General features: G+C 41.4%; 1 long non-coding RNA gene across 2 annotated transcripts; it reads right to left on the reverse strand.

The window, feature by feature from the left end:
• Positions 1 to 2460: 2460 nt before the first annotated feature.
• Positions 2461 to 16313, reverse strand: LOC125294250. 2 transcript variants are annotated; one of them, XR_007193507.1, is made up of 4 exons: positions 16162 to 16313; positions 12410 to 12472; positions 3551 to 5103; positions 2461 to 3420 (listed from the first exon to the last, which is right to left on the reverse strand). It is a non-coding gene; the product is annotated as an uncharacterized LOC125294250 (long non-coding RNA). The 2 variants fall into 2 exon arrangements; XR_007193508.1 differs by having other exon boundaries at positions 2461 to 3438.
• Between the last annotated feature and the right edge of the window lie 1065 nt (positions 16314 to 17378).

Raw genomic sequence — 17378 nt, forward strand, 5'->3', positions numbered from 1 at the left:
GGCACCGGGAAAAATATATTCTGGAATGACGTATCCAGGCCTGACATGACAATATCCCCACATGTAGACTGTTTTTTTGTCTGTTTTTTTCTCTTCTCACTCTTCCTGCTCACTCCATCGTACCCATTGTACATTACCTGTGGCTTATTTATAGTGCTTAGGCTGACTGCAAAGTGAACTAATTATCTAAAACAGTTTTCACATGAGAAAGTGTGCCAGAGAGTTGGCAAAATAGTGTAAATAATAGCCATTGTGCCTACAGTTGTGCAAAGTGTGTGTTACAAAATTGCAAACTGAGTGCAAAGCAGTGTTTGTGCTTTTAGTTTTGCGAGCCATAGTTACAAAAAATATGTTTAAGCATTCAGAAAAAACTGTAAGACACGCATTTTCACCATTAATTAGCTGCTTACTAACATGTATATTAGTAGCATACTAGCCATTTGTTAGTTATTATAAGTCACTAATTAATACCTTATTCTGCAAGACCTTATTCTACCCTTACTAGACCCTTAATTAAGAATTTGTAAGCTCCTAATTACCCCTTATTAGGCCCATGACACCTCCAGAAGGCTCAACAGTAGTGTCTGGCTTCCCAGATCCATCCACACTCTCTACCAACAAATTCTTTGGGCATTCCTCTTCATTGCTGTGGCTGTTTATGATCCAATCAGCAACATAACCAGGCAAACCTCAAGCCCTAGAGTGGGCACCAACAACTACCCCTCCGGAAACACAGTAGCAAGATTTAACACATCTCAGAGTCAATTCAGGTTGCCATGAGGGCCTCAGTCATGGCCATTGATTTCCCTTTTCAGCTCCTTTCAGTGACCATATTTGAATACTAAGATCTCACAGAAATGCTGTGGTCAACTTACAAAGCCTCAAACACCTATCTCCACTGTGTGTGCTTGTCAGTCACCTTCCCTCTGGTACCTCTGATACCAGTTCTGCATACTTTAACTTATTGCTTTCAAAGGCTTTTCTCCATCACATCATCAAAAGGGAATAGTTAGCACAATAAATTAGACAATGTGCTAATTTGTCTGGTTTCAAAGCAGTCACATCTATGGCCCATATATCTCTCCAGTTGCAGTAGCATCCATGGCCTTAGCCCTCTCCAGTTGATCTCAAGGGCTGAAGTGCCCTTGAGCAAGGCACCTAACCCCTCACTGCTCCCCGAGCGCCGCCGTTGAAGCAGGCAGCTCACTGCGCACCTCACTGTGTGTTCACTGTGTCCTGTTTGTGTTTCACTAATTCACCGATTGGGTTAAATGCAGAGACCAAATTTCCCTCACGGGATCAAAAAAGTATATATACTTATACTTCTTCTCTACATCATGCCAGTTCATCCATTGTCCTTGTTTTGCTTGAGGCACCGCTGTTGAACATCTACCGTATTTTCCGGACTATAAGTCGCACCGGAGTCGAAGTCGCACTAGTCAAAAAATGTGTCATGAAGAGGAAAAAAACATATATATAAATATATGTATGTTGCACCTGAGTCGCAGGACCAGCAAAACTATGAAAAAAAGTGTGACTTACTGTATAGTCCGCAAAATATTTTTTGCTCTCAAAACAAGCTGGTTACCATCTGTCTCTTCTCCTGTGCTGTAGACTTACAGTACCCCACACTTTCCAACTGGTACCAAGACCAAACTCTTTTCTTATTTTCTGCTCCTGCCCAACAACATTGTACCGCCTCCCTAAACTCGTCATGTTTTTCACAATAGACGGAATCATCTCGCCATCAATATAGAACTGTTCTTCCACCTCTCTTAATAGATACACCTCTACATTTGCTAGGTTATATCCTAGTTATCCATTTATCATTCAACTTGGCCTACGGGTACATGGAGCTGATGGACACATGGCCACAGGTACATTGGTCATGTCACCCACATAGGCTCAGATGGGAGTTAACTGAGTGCCATCCTGCAGCCTTTTATTTGGCACAACTTGGCACCAAAAAATGACAGACAGAATCCACAGTCAAAAACACAGAGCCAGTACAGAGCAGACCAGACAATCGAGGTAAAAGTATATCAAGGGACCAGGCACTCTGTAGTTAACCCCTTTCAACAATGGGGTGAGAAATAAGTTAGTGGAGAGAACGCTAGATGTTGGGTGATTGGTGAACCTGACTAGTAGAGAGAACAAGTCATCTTATATCAAGTTCATCACCGTATCATTACCGCAAGTCAGCTTCTCATTACCGTTATTACCCTTTAAAATGCGTAGTAATGAGGAATTGGAGTAACGGTAATGAGATGTTCTTGACTAAGTTGGCAAATAACACAAAATGCTAGCAGGCTATGCAACCTTAACCTTTACAAAATTTAAAGTCTTATATTGTCTTCATCATCATCAAATATAATTTTATATATTTTTGAAAGCATTGAGTATCGCAGCATATTGTTAATGATAATCAACAGTGTAACATAATAAAGATTCTATGACATTAACACAAATATCATGATGTGAGAGAAGAGAGAACAACTGAACTTGATTCCATTTTAAACCTTTTGTCCCAAGTGTTGCATCATGGGTCTGCTTGTTAATTTAAGGGAACAGTGTACTTTTTATAGGCAGGCAAGTCGCATTACGGTAATGAGGAACATTTAGTGTGGACACAATAATTTTACAATAAATGTAACATTTCCTTTTGTAAAATACCATAAATATTAACCAAAAATATAGACATTTTTACACAACTTTGTATAATCTTCTTCAATTTATGTAAAAAGAACTTTTCATGAAATAAAACAAACAATAGAATAATGGACCCGGACACATTTCGGTAATGAGAATTTACTGTGCTTTTTGTTTAAATTGCTATCAAAATACTGTTAAAATGATAATAAAAACATCTGTCCCTATAGTATTCTTTACTGTCTTTGTAGAAAATATCATAGTTATTATTAATAAAATATTGTTTTCAGAAAATAGGACCCGGACATGTTAACTATAGCTTCATGAGAATCACCCATCAGTCTCATTGGGACAAATTTGGACAGAAGAGTATTAAAGTGGGCTGATGCTCATTGTACAACTTTCACAGTACAAGTCAAAGTGGACTTACTTTTATCGAAGTGTTTCTGTGACAAGAAAAATAAACAAACATCCACAACAGCAAAGATATGAAGAATAGTTTGTGGGCCTTAGCCTTAGCACTTTTTCCTTTTCCACTTCCAAACATCCTGGGTGCGTCTTGTCATTAGCCATACTACGTTTTTTTTTTAAATGACATGCATGATGTAGCACTCTTCCCCAATGTTTATTTTGTCTTACACTGGGTAAGTTCCTGGCCCTGGATGGCGATGTCCGCTGCCTTTGCTCCACCCAAGGGCCCTTTGTCCCTCTCCTCCTGCTCTCTCTCCACCCTCAGCCTTTGGGGGTTCTCTACCTCAGCAGCGTCATCATCTGTCAGATGGAATGTTCCTGTTAAAATGTTAAAATCCCCCCCACAGATTTTTTTTTTTTTTTTTTTTTAATTTTGAAATGTGATTTTGGTATTTTGTTTACTTACTGGCCTATCTGCACTTATACTCACTCAGCGTGTTCTCCACTTTGTCCAAGGACACTGTGTTTTCCATCAATGGCATCACCGTTTTCATCAACTTTTACTTGATGTATCACCTATAGTATCATCTATTTTCTTTTCATCTTGCCTCCATGGGCAGTACAGGCCATCTCTCCGCTTCTTCAGCTCTCACTGGCCCATTGGCTTTGTCCAACTGTATCTTCTGTAGTTCACTAATGTGAAGCTTTTGGAGTGCCCGCTTTATCTGCCTTTTGCTTTTCTTTTTCTTCTTGTTACTGTCCTCATCAAGGTGGACGCCCAAAGCCTCCAATTCTCTGGTCAACTCATAGAGTGTTTCTTTTTTTTTTTTTTTTTACCTTTTTCTTAATCACTTTAGCTGAACAGGCAGCAGGTCAGAAACCAAAATCATCTATCAGATTACCATAAAATCATAAATCAACCAACTTCCAGACTAACTTAAGAAAGAGTGACCAAGAATTGTAAAAAGCATAGCCCTATGTGCTACATTGCTATGAATTGTTGTGACCACTAAGAAAAAGTAATAGTGCACCATGGAAACAACTGTACAGGGATCTGAGGACAAAAGAAATTGTAACTGCAACTACATGCCACATATTCATTCGTATGAATACTGTGTAAATTCTGTGAATACTTCACATGGTTTCTGGAAAAGTGAGATGAGAAAGGTGAGGGAGACATCTTTTGGTCAAAGGTTGCAATGGCAGTCCTGTTCCTCACGGTCAAATATCCAAGGGAGTGAGGTCATTCTTCCTGTCACACGCTGACATCCTGCCATGTCCCCCTCTCGCCATTAACACAGTGGGCTGTAGTGCTGCGTGACGTACTCCTCTGGAACATTTGGAGAAGCCACTCGGAGGTTTCCTCACAGTAGACAATTCAACAACAACAACAACAACAACTTCAACAATTCATAGACGAGGACAGTAAAACTCATGGACAGATACTGACAGAAAATCAGCTAAATGAATTTCTCTGGTACTGTTGACATTTGAGTCATTTCTGTTATACTGTGTGTAGTGCTGTGTAATTACAGTGCATGGGATGGGCTTTGGCTTTTGAAGTAACTGCTGAGTCCCAAATATTTTACATGACTTCTCCCTATAGTTTCTAACAACAGCCTCCAGCCTTATTTTCACTTCTTGTAGAGAATTTGTGATTTTGTTTAATCCTGTGCACAGACTGATTTCTTCACAGCCTCAGTGCCTTAGTTGAGGCTGGGTGAGTCATTTGAAATGAGTCATTGGCTGACTGAAAACTCCACAAATACAACCTCTTCTGGCCAGAACTTAGAATAAATCATGCATTAAACTAAAATATATGTTTTACATTTGCTTAATGAGCAACATTAGCTGCACAAAATGGATTTGATTCTCGGTGTGCTGAAGTCCTTTCTGCTTCCTGACTCTTCAATAACAAGGTTTTCCGTCTTACTCACCACAGCCTTTTCCGCAGGTCCAATTCATTTTCCACTTCTCTTAGTAGTGGGAAGGGGGGAAGACCCTCTCACTTTTGTTTTGATGTCTGTGCATAGATCTGTAACACTATGGACACAAACAAGTTCAACAATATAGTGATGAGACAAGACAAAAAGGTAGAAAGTGGAGGCATATCATAAAAACATGTTTCAACAGAAAATACAGTGCTATAGACAGGGCCCTAATTTAAATGGTTCGCAAAGTGCAAAGTCTATCAACAATCAAAAAGCATTTTGTGAATGAACTATAGCTATCATGGGTTTGGTGCATGCTACAAAGTTACCATGAACCAAAAACACGGTCGTTTCCTCCTTCATGTGCAAATCTCGGACTTTGGCATGACCACTAAAAAACGGGTGAATCTAAGACATCATGATGCATAGACAGGCTGTCCACATGTTACGTTGCCACTCTGAGTTGGAGATTAAGGTAGAAGTTGACAGAGCCTACTGTATATGAATGATATTTGGCTTCAAGGCATCAAAGTAAAGCTCACTTAATTATTTATGTGGGGGCCAGATAAGCATGAGGGGACACTAGATATCTGCTAAATGGGCCTTTTTATTTCCCCAGACTAATCGTAGGATTGTAAATGGCCTTGTAAAATAGCATCTGAGCATGTTTTTAACAGTCTAAAGTACCTTTTATGTTAACATCAGATTCTGTCATCTTTAAGACTTGTAATTGCTTTCCAATTAGTGCCCACAGTGTCGCAACAGTCAAAACGAACTGGAGGAGAGAATGGGCTTCAAAACAGAGTCATTAAAAAGCAAATAAATAGAATGAAATAGAAAGTACTGGACAGTAGCCAGTAGTGCAAAAGGACATTTACAGAAATCTACGTAAGCAATTGTTGCAGCTAATACAATCTAGTATTTCAAGCTGAAGCTTTGTCCACCAAACAATAGATCAGCAGCAAATAGGGCAGCACCAGAGAGTGTGTTATGTCACAAGTTTTTCCCTGCTGAATGCACTTGTACAGTTCATTGCAGCTGTATAATGACATTCTTAATTTAAATCCAAATCATTTATTGTTTTATGTAAGGCCCGTTTCATACTCACTATATTCAGTGGTGGTGCTGCCTTATGTGTGCCCTGGCTGGGCAAACATTATAGTGCACCCTCAGCAACCTTGAATGTGCCCTGGGCAAACATTATAGTGCACCCTCAGCTACCTTGCATGTTGCAAGCCGCCATAACACTCCTAAACCCAGATGTCTTTGCTACATCACCGATGTTGGCGCCTGTGTGTAAGGCAGCGTACCAGAACAGTTGGTCTGTTGATCGCTTGCTGTAGATCACCCTGAGTCCCTGAGTCAAGTCCACAGCAAGACACAACAAATTAAACAGAGGGCTCACAAGACCATTCAGGAGACATGCTGAAAGACAAACGCAATCAGAGCCGTTCTGGAGCACTCAGATCTTGGCACAGTCAATATTCTGTTCGAAATAGAATGGCAGTGTCCTACACAGAGTTCTGGATACCGGTATTCTATTTTAAACAAAGAGCTTTCTTGTATAGATCTGTGAATACAGTGGGAATGTATGTGAATGTGTCTGTGTGTTGTTGTCTGTCTGTGTTTATGAGTGTGTTTGTGTCAGTGATGCCAGTAACGCGTTAGTCTATTTTGACCACTTTTTTCAGTAACGAGTAATCTAACGCGCTACTATTTACAAACCAGTAATCAGATTAAAGTTACTTATCTAAGTTACTGTACGTTACTGTTTTTGTCATTTACCTTAATAAAAAGATATATTCTTTGCTTTCTTCTTGTCTTGGGGATTAATGTCATGTAGGCTATGCTCACGTTTTCAGCATGAGGACAATTCACGTGCAGCGACACAAACGTAAACAACAATGGAGGGAGAGAGAGAGATGCACATTTCATCAGTCATTACTTTAAGTTTGTGTCAGCTAAACATGACAACATTAAGGTACATTGTACATTTTGTGCTGGCGACAAAGTGCTGTCTAGCTAGCAGGGCTCCGAACCGGTTCAAGGAACGAAAACGAACGGAAATTTACGGAATTTTACGAGAAGCGGAAACGGAAACGAAAACAAAATGGTCTTCAACTGTTCCGGAACAGAAACATTATTCTGAAATCCACAAAACCGGTTAATAAAGTTTTTTTTTCATTCTCTATATATTTTATAAAATTTCACAAAAGCATATCCTATGTCAGGGAGACTATTTCCGGTTGTGCGAAAAACAAGCCCGCCTATGCGTAATAGCCTATTTTGCCTGTCCACGCCTTGTCGTTTTAAAGTCGGGATTTGAAATGTTTGCGCAATTATAGCCTATTCTATGTAGAAGAGTTAAACGGGAAATTTGAGATAGGCCTTGTCAGCAACAGACAGGTTCGTTTATAAACAGGGTTGGAATTATAAGCAAGCCTTTGAAGATCTCCATATGGATAAAACTTAGGCTACAACCAGGTAAGGAGTTTAGCACGTATCCAGAAATATTTTTGATAAGAAATTATTTATAGGCATAGGTTAGGCCTACAGTAAGTCTGTAGGCTATGGGATGGATAGCCCATCTGAATGTTTTTGGATGCCGCCTGTAATTTATTATTTTTGGGCATAGCTACGGTATAGGCTAAATCAAGGGGAAATAATGTGTATGTCTATTCTAAGGTAAAGTCCACAAAAATAGACTTGATAGGCCCGCCAAACACTGCCAGAACTTTAAGAACGAACGATATTTTGCGTTCCGAACCGGTTCAGGACCGATATGTTGGCGGAACGCGTGCAAGAACGAAAACGTTAAACATAGGCCTACCTGAACCGTTCGGAACGGAACATTTGAAAAATAATTTTGTTTTCAAGCCCTGCTAGCTAGACATCCAAAGTCTCCCGAAGTTTTGGGAGTCTCCCACATATTGATAGCGGCTTCCTGATGCCCGCAAATTACATAAAATCTCCCGGAACCTAGAGCGAACAAGAGCACGCAAGCCAGACCGGACTTCAAATCAAAGATTCTAGAATCTTTGCTTCAAATCGCGTGTGCATAGCTTAATGCGCACACAACGGAGAGGGAGAGAGAGAGGAGTGGTGCCAAAGATGGTTGATTATGAAGATACTTCATGAGAGGCCATTTCCTGTCCCTGGAAATGTATGCAAATAGGGTAGCAGTACACGCCCCCGCACATGTATGCAGTGATCGGCTCTCTTTTTAACACTGAGGTCTATGGCAGAATCCAAGAATTTCCCAGAATTTGTCAAAGCCTTATTTTTCTGAGCAATGGATGCACATTTCGGACACGGCATCATGATCTCCAAACCCTCCTCCCTATTTCAGTAGAATGTCGTGATAGTATGACCCTCCAGTCGGGAGAACAACAACATTAATGAAGGTGTACACCAAGTTTATTTTGTACTCCGGCTTGTCTGGCGTGGAACCGAGGTGTTCAAACGTAAGTCATACGTCAGTGACGCCCCTGTGCAGGCGGGAACTGAACCAGAGCCCGTCTCTGACTGAACTCCACTTTGCCTAGACATGAACTAGGACGACCCATCTTGCTACGCATTCATTATCTTTGGTGGTGCGTTTGTGCCTGAAGCGCATCCAAGACAGAGAGCATCCTGGTCTGTTTTGCTAAATCAACCAATCAGTTTTCAGTGTAAGTGCTTATGGGCCGTATCATGACATTCTAAAGTGCATTGTCAATCGTCAAAAGTCTATTCAAATTTAGTAGGATGTCCAGTTGGGAGGGGTTTCGTTATCAAACGTGGAGCGCATGGCGCAACAAGGTGTTCCTAGGTTTTTTAATCAGTCATATCGGTGTGTTTGGGGCGTAACATCGTTTTAAACCAATGAGAATGACATCTGTCATTCCTTTTAACGGCGCAAAGTGCGATATGTCAAAGAAATGCATCTGTATTTTGGCATTCAACGGCGCATTTGAAGGAGGCTGCTTGCGAGACCGTATGGAATAGGCATTCTTAAACCATGCTTTACTAAAACCTAGCATAGCCTTCACGCATTTGCACTCGTCTATTATTTGAACTCATTGGCAAAGTGAAACTAACTTCACCAAGGAGTCAGTCAACGACAAGACAGTTATATGCAGTTACTTTCACTATTGACTGACAATGGGTTACCACCGAAAACATAGGCTGGAAAAAGCAACACTTATGTGCTCAAATGACTGAATAAAACAACATTTATCCTGCAGAGGAGTTGCTTATATCTTGTTACAGTGCGTCTTCAGCTGTGCTCCATACGTGTCTCTCGCCTCTCCCCTAATCGCTTTTAACTGTCATTACCAATTTGCAAATGATGGTGAATAACGTAAGTATTTCGTAATATCTTTATTCTAATTATGTTTCCCATTGTAATCGTGCAATTTGTAATGCTTTGCATGGACGTGCGCTGGTGTGCGTTCATGAATGATAGAAGGATGGTGCGTGCACCTGCCAATATGACTGTTGACATGCACTCTTAAAATAGCATATGAACAACTCGCCATTGACTTCTGACCAGGTTTAGGTGGTGTATGATAGCAATTTTTAGACAACGCGCTAGGCCCCTCCCTATTGCCACACCCCTGGGCGCAATGCTTGAAATATAAACGTGCAAAATACCGAATTCAACTTTGCGCGGGTTAATAACGAACTTTACGCCATGCGCTGGTACCCAAAATACAGCCCTATATCTCTTTTCTCCCAAACATAATCAGTTCAGTCAGTGTATCTAGGAACAGAAGCGTCATGGCAGCGTCAGTGCCCCTCAAAAAGGGAGATTCAAGACCCATTTCACATCGAGACTACACAAAAGTGTACCCAATTGTCTCAAAAGATTAAAACATAATGATAATCTTGCACACTGCACTGTTTGTAACAGCGACTTTAGCATTGCTCACGGCGGGTAAATGATTGCAAAAGACTTGTTGAGGTGAGTTTAACAAGTGTAATTTCATTTGCATATTACTCAGGCCTATAGGCTACAAGATGGCTAGTTGCCAAGGCTACATGAAAAAAAATCTACATATTTTACTATACCAATTTCTATCAATAGGCCTTCCTTATTTGGTGTACTACTACATTATTGAACAAACATCTGAATTTCAGTATCTAAGTAGGTTAGGTTGGGATGTCTGCTATACATTGCTGTTAAAATGCACTTCCAGTATAGTGAGTATTGGCAAAACCGGTTATCATTTTTATGTTGAGGCATTGGGGGTGTTGTCGGCAGCTGCTGAAAGTAACTAATAAAGTAACTTGTAATCTAATTTAGTTACTTTTAAAATCAAGTAATCAGTAAAGTAACTAAGTTACTTTTTAAAGGAGTAATCAGTAATCAGTAATCAGATTATTTTTTCAAGATAACTGTGGCAACACTGGTTTGTGTGTATGCATGAATGCATGCTGATTCACTGGAGCAGCATGCATTTTGGCCTATACTGAGTTTCACACATTTTATCTGACTAATACATGAAAATGACTTCCGAATCAGGTCCAAAAGCATACTTAATAGCTGATTCTATCTCTCTTAGACACACACACATACACACCTCCGCCCTGCCCTTGGTTTGTTCTCTGCCATATGGCATTCCCTATTGGTTCCCTCCCTCTCTCCACTGGAGCTGCCAAAGCCACAGGCTCTCCCCCACAGGGCAGCCCCTCACAGGGCACCAATCTTTGGCGACGTTCCTGAGGGTCGGCTCTACGCAGACCCAGTGCTACGCCTGGGAGCTCAGTCAGGGCCACCTGGGCAGAAGCTTCTCCGCATTCATGGTTTGCAACTGAACGAGGATGCCAGTTTGATTAACACAATTAAAGTCTGTGAAAGCTTTCTGGAATGTGTTCGCTGTGGCAGGAAGAGGGAGTTATCTCAAGGTTAATATGAGGGGGCCAGACAGAGAGAGGGAGACAGACAGACAGACAGACTGTGAAGTGTGAAAGGAATTTATATGAGATACCCTCTTTGAATGGCTTGCCAATGAGACATCCCTGATACAAACTGGTCACAAATAGGCACACCACCAGTCAGATGACCCATAGGTAAACCGATTACTACAACACCTATCCAGAAATACTATCAGACTTGGGTGCCGAAAAGATAAAAGGTTCACAAGCTTTGGTAATGCCAATCTGTGTGAGTATACTGTGAGTAATATCTGTTTGTGCGTGTGTCTAGACACTGACTTCTGTGTTGCCTGTCTGAAGGTGGCTGTAATATCCTGACATGGCCAATAGGGGGCAGTAAAGGCTATGATGAGCTCAGCTACTGTGCTGCCTGTGCTGCAATGCAGTGAGACTGTATGTGTGTGCACGTGTGCGAGTGTGTGCTTCCCTATGTGTGTGTATGTGTGGCTCAATATCACACATGCTAGGACCTGTGGTCTGCATTGATGAGTTGGGGGGTGACAACAGTTGGAGACAGAGAGCAGCTCTTGAGTAAGATGTCAACATGCGGACATTAATTCCAAATCGAAGGGAGTGAGAGAACAGTTGCGACAAAATTTACGATCCCAGCTCTTAATTGCAGACCCAAAATGTGCAACATGATTAATATCTAAATGAGTAATTTTCAGTGTTTTAGAAAGATGCAAAATTGAAGGGTCTTTCTGGAATTTGAACAGAGCACAGGTAGGTTTCAGAGCTGGTCAGATGATTTTCAATAGCTCAAATATGTTCAATACGCATGAATGTGACTGAAACCCCTCTATCCGTTCTCCCATTGTATGGGTCTGCTTGGGATGAATGAATCATCAGGGTTTTCACAATCTTTACTGGCACCACATACTATATGTTATGGGCACAGTAATTTGTCCCCACTTGCAAGTAATTATTTGGTTGTAATATTTTTTACATTTTTTTTTTATTTTACATTAGAGGCACAGACACTTGATTACATTTTAGTTCATTCTCAGCCTGTTCCACGGGCTCACTATCATATTAACTCAACTACAGTACAGGTGAAGATTCCTGTTGCGGTACATGTATACCAGACTGACAGCATGTCATGATGAGAAAATATGAGGTAAAATATAACAATAACGCAAAGTGTTCTGAAATAGAATACCACATCCCAAACTCTAAACCAAGACAAAAAAGAACATTAGAGAACAAGACAACCTTATGTCACCTAACTGGTCCATACTGAACTGATTTCAGGTTGGTTCTATGGTTGGTTGTCAGAGTGATTTTTTCAGACCAGTGAAAGAATTTTCACCGGAGTTTGGACTGTAGTTTCCACTAAACATCCTGACAAACCTATACACCAGAGTAGTGAAGTAATCTGGGTCCAGCTGACGGATGCTGAGTGACGGCTCTGTGTAACACCACAGAGGGAAGACCAACTCATTTGATGGCGTCTTTGCCAGAAATGCACCTCTATCAAAGCGTGTAGCCATGTGGCGTACCTCTGGTGGGGAGCGGGACTAAATTAGCTGAGTTAATGAGAGAGGTCCCTCAGGGTTCCTCACCTGTGGAGAGTGGAGAGAAGATGAATTAGCGGATTGATTCTGTCTCCCTTTAAGTCTCTTACACACACACACATGCACAATACAAGCACGCAAAAACACACGCATGCACACGCACATACACACACACATGACCACAAACTCATGACCAGAGGAAGAACACATCCTTATGTAACGGAGGCGAACTGAGCTAGTGTGCTAGTTGCCCGTGTAAATCCTCACAGCCCTAACCTTAAGAACGCTTCTAACCGCTGAGTTGGAAGCCTGGGCTTTTAGCTCAGTGGTTAGAGCGTTCGACTCCCATGGCGGTGTGTGTTGAGGTGGTGAGTTCGAGGGCCGTGAGCGGCGGATGAATTACGACCTCGGTTACACTTATGTGACAGTCCACACAGGGCGCATATTAAAGTTATTATAATAAATTAAATGAAGACTTCCCATGGGACATTATTGTTATGAATTGGAGTTAATTACTTATTTTGTTTAAGGATGGATTGGAGGGTATGGGGACAGAAGGGCCCCAAATGCATTGGGCTGCATTGGGCATGACAAGTCTAATACATACACTACTCACAAAAAGTTAGGCTTTTATCTGGCTTTTGGGTGAAATTTAATGTTTCAGAAAGTACTGAAACATTGAACATGCGCATTCAAAAGTTTAGAGGTCACGTTAAGTTCACCTGTAAAGGTTATAGTGGATTTTAGGTTCATCCTGAAATTAGTAGTAGTGTAGTAGTGTACAGTCAAAATAACTGGGAATGTGTGGAAACAGATTGGTACAGCTCCCCAGATCATGGAAATGCAGGTGCTCTCACTATGGATGCCAGTCTGGAATTCACCACTGCGAACACTGATTACAAGCGGCCTGATATATTTAATACAACACAGTGTAACTGAGCATGCGGTGAAGAGTACAATCAGGTTTCATGCATTACATTACATTACATTACATTTGGGTGACGCATTTTCAACCAAAGCGACTAACAACATGGTAAACAGTTTAAGTTTAAGCAATTCTCAACCATTTTAAGACAATTTAAGTAGTGAAGTGAGATAAGTGCATCAGTGAGTGCTGTTTTTAACAGTTACGTGTCAGTTCAAGACGGCTGGTAAGTGCTAGGATCAGCAAGACTTGTTGTAAGTGGTGCTATGAGAGGAGATGTTCTCTAAAGAGCTGGGTCTTCAGGAGTAGCAGCAGTTCATGCGCAGCAGTGTTGGAAGAGATGAACATCAGATTAGAGAAGAGAGCAGATTACGGCCCTTCTCCACTGCTAAATACAGTATAGCATGTCTTCAAATCTCAAAGGAGTAGGGTGTTTATCCACTGCCAAATGTACAGTACTGTACTTGAATATCTATGCTAATTTTAATTTACCCTTAAGAAGATCATAATGAAGGAGTACTAAAGGGTGGAGCTAAGCTGTTCATTAGAGAGGCACAGACATGTCACCACATTCCTTCATTAAGAACACATTACATTTGCATAGCCCTTCTCGACACGCAAAGCGCTTCACAGTGAAGGGGGAAGCTCAATAACCACCAACAATGTGTATAAGTATAAGTATAGTATAAGTATAAGTATAGTATAAGTATAAGTATAGTATAAGTATATATACTTTTTTGATCCCGTGAGGGAAATTTGGTCTCTGCATTTAACCCAATCGGTGAATTAGTGAAACACAAACAGCACACAGTGAACACACAGTGAGGTGAAGCACACACTAATCCCGGCGCAGTGAGCTGCCTGCTTCAACGGCGGCGCTCGGGGAGCAGTGAGGGGTTAGGTGCCTTGCTCAAGGGCACTTCAGCCGCGGCCCACTGGTCGGGGTCCGAACCGGGCTGCCCCAAAGCACCTGTGGTGTAGCACCTGGGTGAAGCACGGCAGCCATATACGCCGGAACGCTCACCACATACCAGCTTGAGGTGTAAAGTGAATGAGTGAATGAGCCAATTACACTGGGGGATGATTAGGGGGCCAGATTGAATTAGCCAGGTCGACAACATGTCACTGGCGCTGGGCTATGAAAGCCTACAGCTCTGCGACATCTGTTGCTAACAATTTGTTGTGAATTTTGAACTATAAATTGTGTTTATTTAGTGAATCAGACACTCTGAACATGTTTATTTTCATCCATTGTCTGCAGTCTTTTGTATTTTAAAATATTTCTCTATTTCTTGACATGCTTTTCTTTGGCAGCTTGAAGTTCTTTGCTGGTTTCTGGTTTGTCAAGTACATGCAACTCATCTATGAAGTTGTTGTTTGTAAACAAGTCTCCTTTATATGAATACCACACAGGCACTTGCCCCAAGTGCATTGTATCATATATGCTGTATTACATGGGTCAGTGGAAAAGTGTCTTACATGTCTGCATATAAATTGTCTGCATGTCTATAAACTGCATATAAAAGAGAAAGGATAGTAATGCTAAACTGAGAATGAGTGTGACAAAAAAGAAAATCTCTAGTGGGTCAGCAAAATTAAGTTGGAAAGAGAGAGACGATTGAAAATGAGACCGAACTGTGAGCAGAGAGAGAGAGTTTTTGTGACAAAACGGATGAGGCAAACTGAAAGTGGAGGGACAGATATCAAGCAGAGCAAATGAGATTTCTTTCCCTCTGGAAAGCCTGGAGTTTAGAATCATTCAGATCCTTGGCTTTGTGACTTTCAGAGGTATGGTTCAGGGTAATTGCAACATTGATGCATTCAAGATTAGTCATTAGATCAATCATTAGACTGTACTTCCAATTAATTTGTGTGTGAGTGTACTGTAAGTGATAATGTTGCTAATCATGACAGTATTTCAAGAGTTCTAGAATTTATTTGGGTTTCTGGTACAGTGTGGTCTGCATTTCATGTTAAAAGGCCTGGGCGACGTTGGGCATGCTTTGTGTAATGCAAATGTGCACCTTGCGCATATGTGTCCCCTAGGATGGAAGTCTTGTTATGGACGTGTTTTAGCACACAAAACGAACATATGCGCACTGCCAGCCCTGTTGGCAAGTGACAGACTTTTTTCAAGACACCACAAGGTGCACTGCCATGGAGGGTCTCTATAACTGGTTTTTAAGTGGCTAAATACTAACATGGCAAAAATATGTTTACAGGGATATGACAAGCTGCCTTCTTTCTTGTATGACTGTAGATGTGTTTATGCTGAAGCTGAATTCTGCAATTTGTCATGTTTTTGAAAGCATTCTTACTCTATGGACACAGAAGTCCTGATAGCGCCAAGATAAAATTACAGAGCATTCATTTTGGGTAAGGGTGCATCATTATGTTCTGCTACCCCAACAGCAGTGATGTCATGTTTCCTCAAAATGGCATAGGCTAAATCACTAATAGATACTAATGAGGTATTCAATGTATATTCAAAAGTCAGTTAGTTCCACTCTTGGGCACTTGTATTCGGTTTTTTTTTCTGGTGGACACTGAAATGTATGTATGTATGTAGTAAATATGACTAATTTAAATAGAAAATGGAAATGGAAAATGGAAGTGCTATAACACTGGAAACCATTCTAAATATTTTTCCACTCCATCTTCATCTTGAAATAAAATGAGGAGGCAGGAACTTTCCCCTGCAGCTGGAATGCGTGATTGGCTTCTGAACAACACTTTGCCAAGTGATTGGCTCATTGAGGAGACTTATGAAGGCTTCATAAATGCAGTGGTGTTCCTCAAAAAAGCTACTCACAGCAAGACGGGAGAGAGAGCAGTCGGTCATTCAGCCGATTTGTTTTGCTGACTTGCATGTAGGAGTCAAATCAATAACCACTTTCCTGTTTTGTGAGATTCCATGAGAGAGCGGTCTGAGTGACTCCTGTAATATATAAGCTCCGTTAAATCAGTAAGATGCTGTCACACAACAGGCAATGTTTAGGTAGTGTGTGTGATGTGTGTGTGTGTGTGTTTTTTTCTAGTGAGATGCGATGTGCTAAATAAGGTGCTAAATAAAATAAGGAATGCCAGGCCTCCCGGTTATGTTTACAAACAAATGACGAAAAAATGATGGATGAAGAGAGTGTGTGATGAGAGGAGAAACTATACAATACAACAGCATTAATGAAGACACAGCTGCAAAACAGATGGCCAGCGAGCAACACCAGGGCACTGCAGCAAACTCACCTCATCAGAAGTGTGTGTGTGTGAGTGAGTGAGTGTGAATGTGTATGTGTGAGTGTGTGTGTGTGTGTGTGTGTGTGTGTGTGTGTGTGTGTGTGTGTGTGTGTGAGTGAGTGAGTGTGAATGTGTATGTGTGTGTGTGTGTGTGTGTGAAAGAAGTAGGGGTATAGGGATGAGATATTGATGAGAGAGATGGAGAGAAAATGAGAGTACAGAACAAGGAGGCCGTTCTTAAGGCAGGTGTCCAGGGATGGACATGGAGAAGGAGCTATCAGGTGTCAGCATGGAGAGGCACGCATGGAGAGGGGAGGAAACAAGGCAACCCACCTCATTCAGGACTCTGCAGAAATCTGCTCAATGAACATATCGAGTGCTGTGTGATAAACAGAGAAATGGCAAGAGGGAGAATGATGGAGAGAGAGAGAGAATGACAGAGAGGGAGAGAGAGAAAGAGAGAGAGAGGGAGAGAGAGAGAGAGAGGGAGAGAGAGAGAGGTGCTCCCAGGGATGTAATCTTTTTTGTAGAAACAGGGAGAGGACAATTCAGTGATGTAACTACCGTCTGGTTTGGAGAACTCCATCTTTTCTCATCTACATTCCTCCTCGTTCACCTCTCGTTCAGGCTCCCTGTGTTTCTCTCTATTCCCAATGCCTTTTTATCCGTCAGTGTCTTTCAGTTCTATTCCTCTGTTCTTCTCTCATTTCAATGTTCCTCTCTTTTGTGCTAACGACTTGAGCTGCAGAAGAAATGGAAAGAGAGAGAGAGAGAGAGAGAGAGAGGTGGGGGGAG

The sequence above is a fragment of the Alosa alosa genome, chromosome 5 (genome assembly GCF_017589495.1).
Source record: "Alosa alosa isolate M-15738 ecotype Scorff River chromosome 5, AALO_Geno_1.1, whole genome shotgun sequence".
Lineage (NCBI taxonomy): Eukaryota > Metazoa > Chordata > Actinopteri > Clupeiformes > Clupeidae > Alosa > Alosa alosa.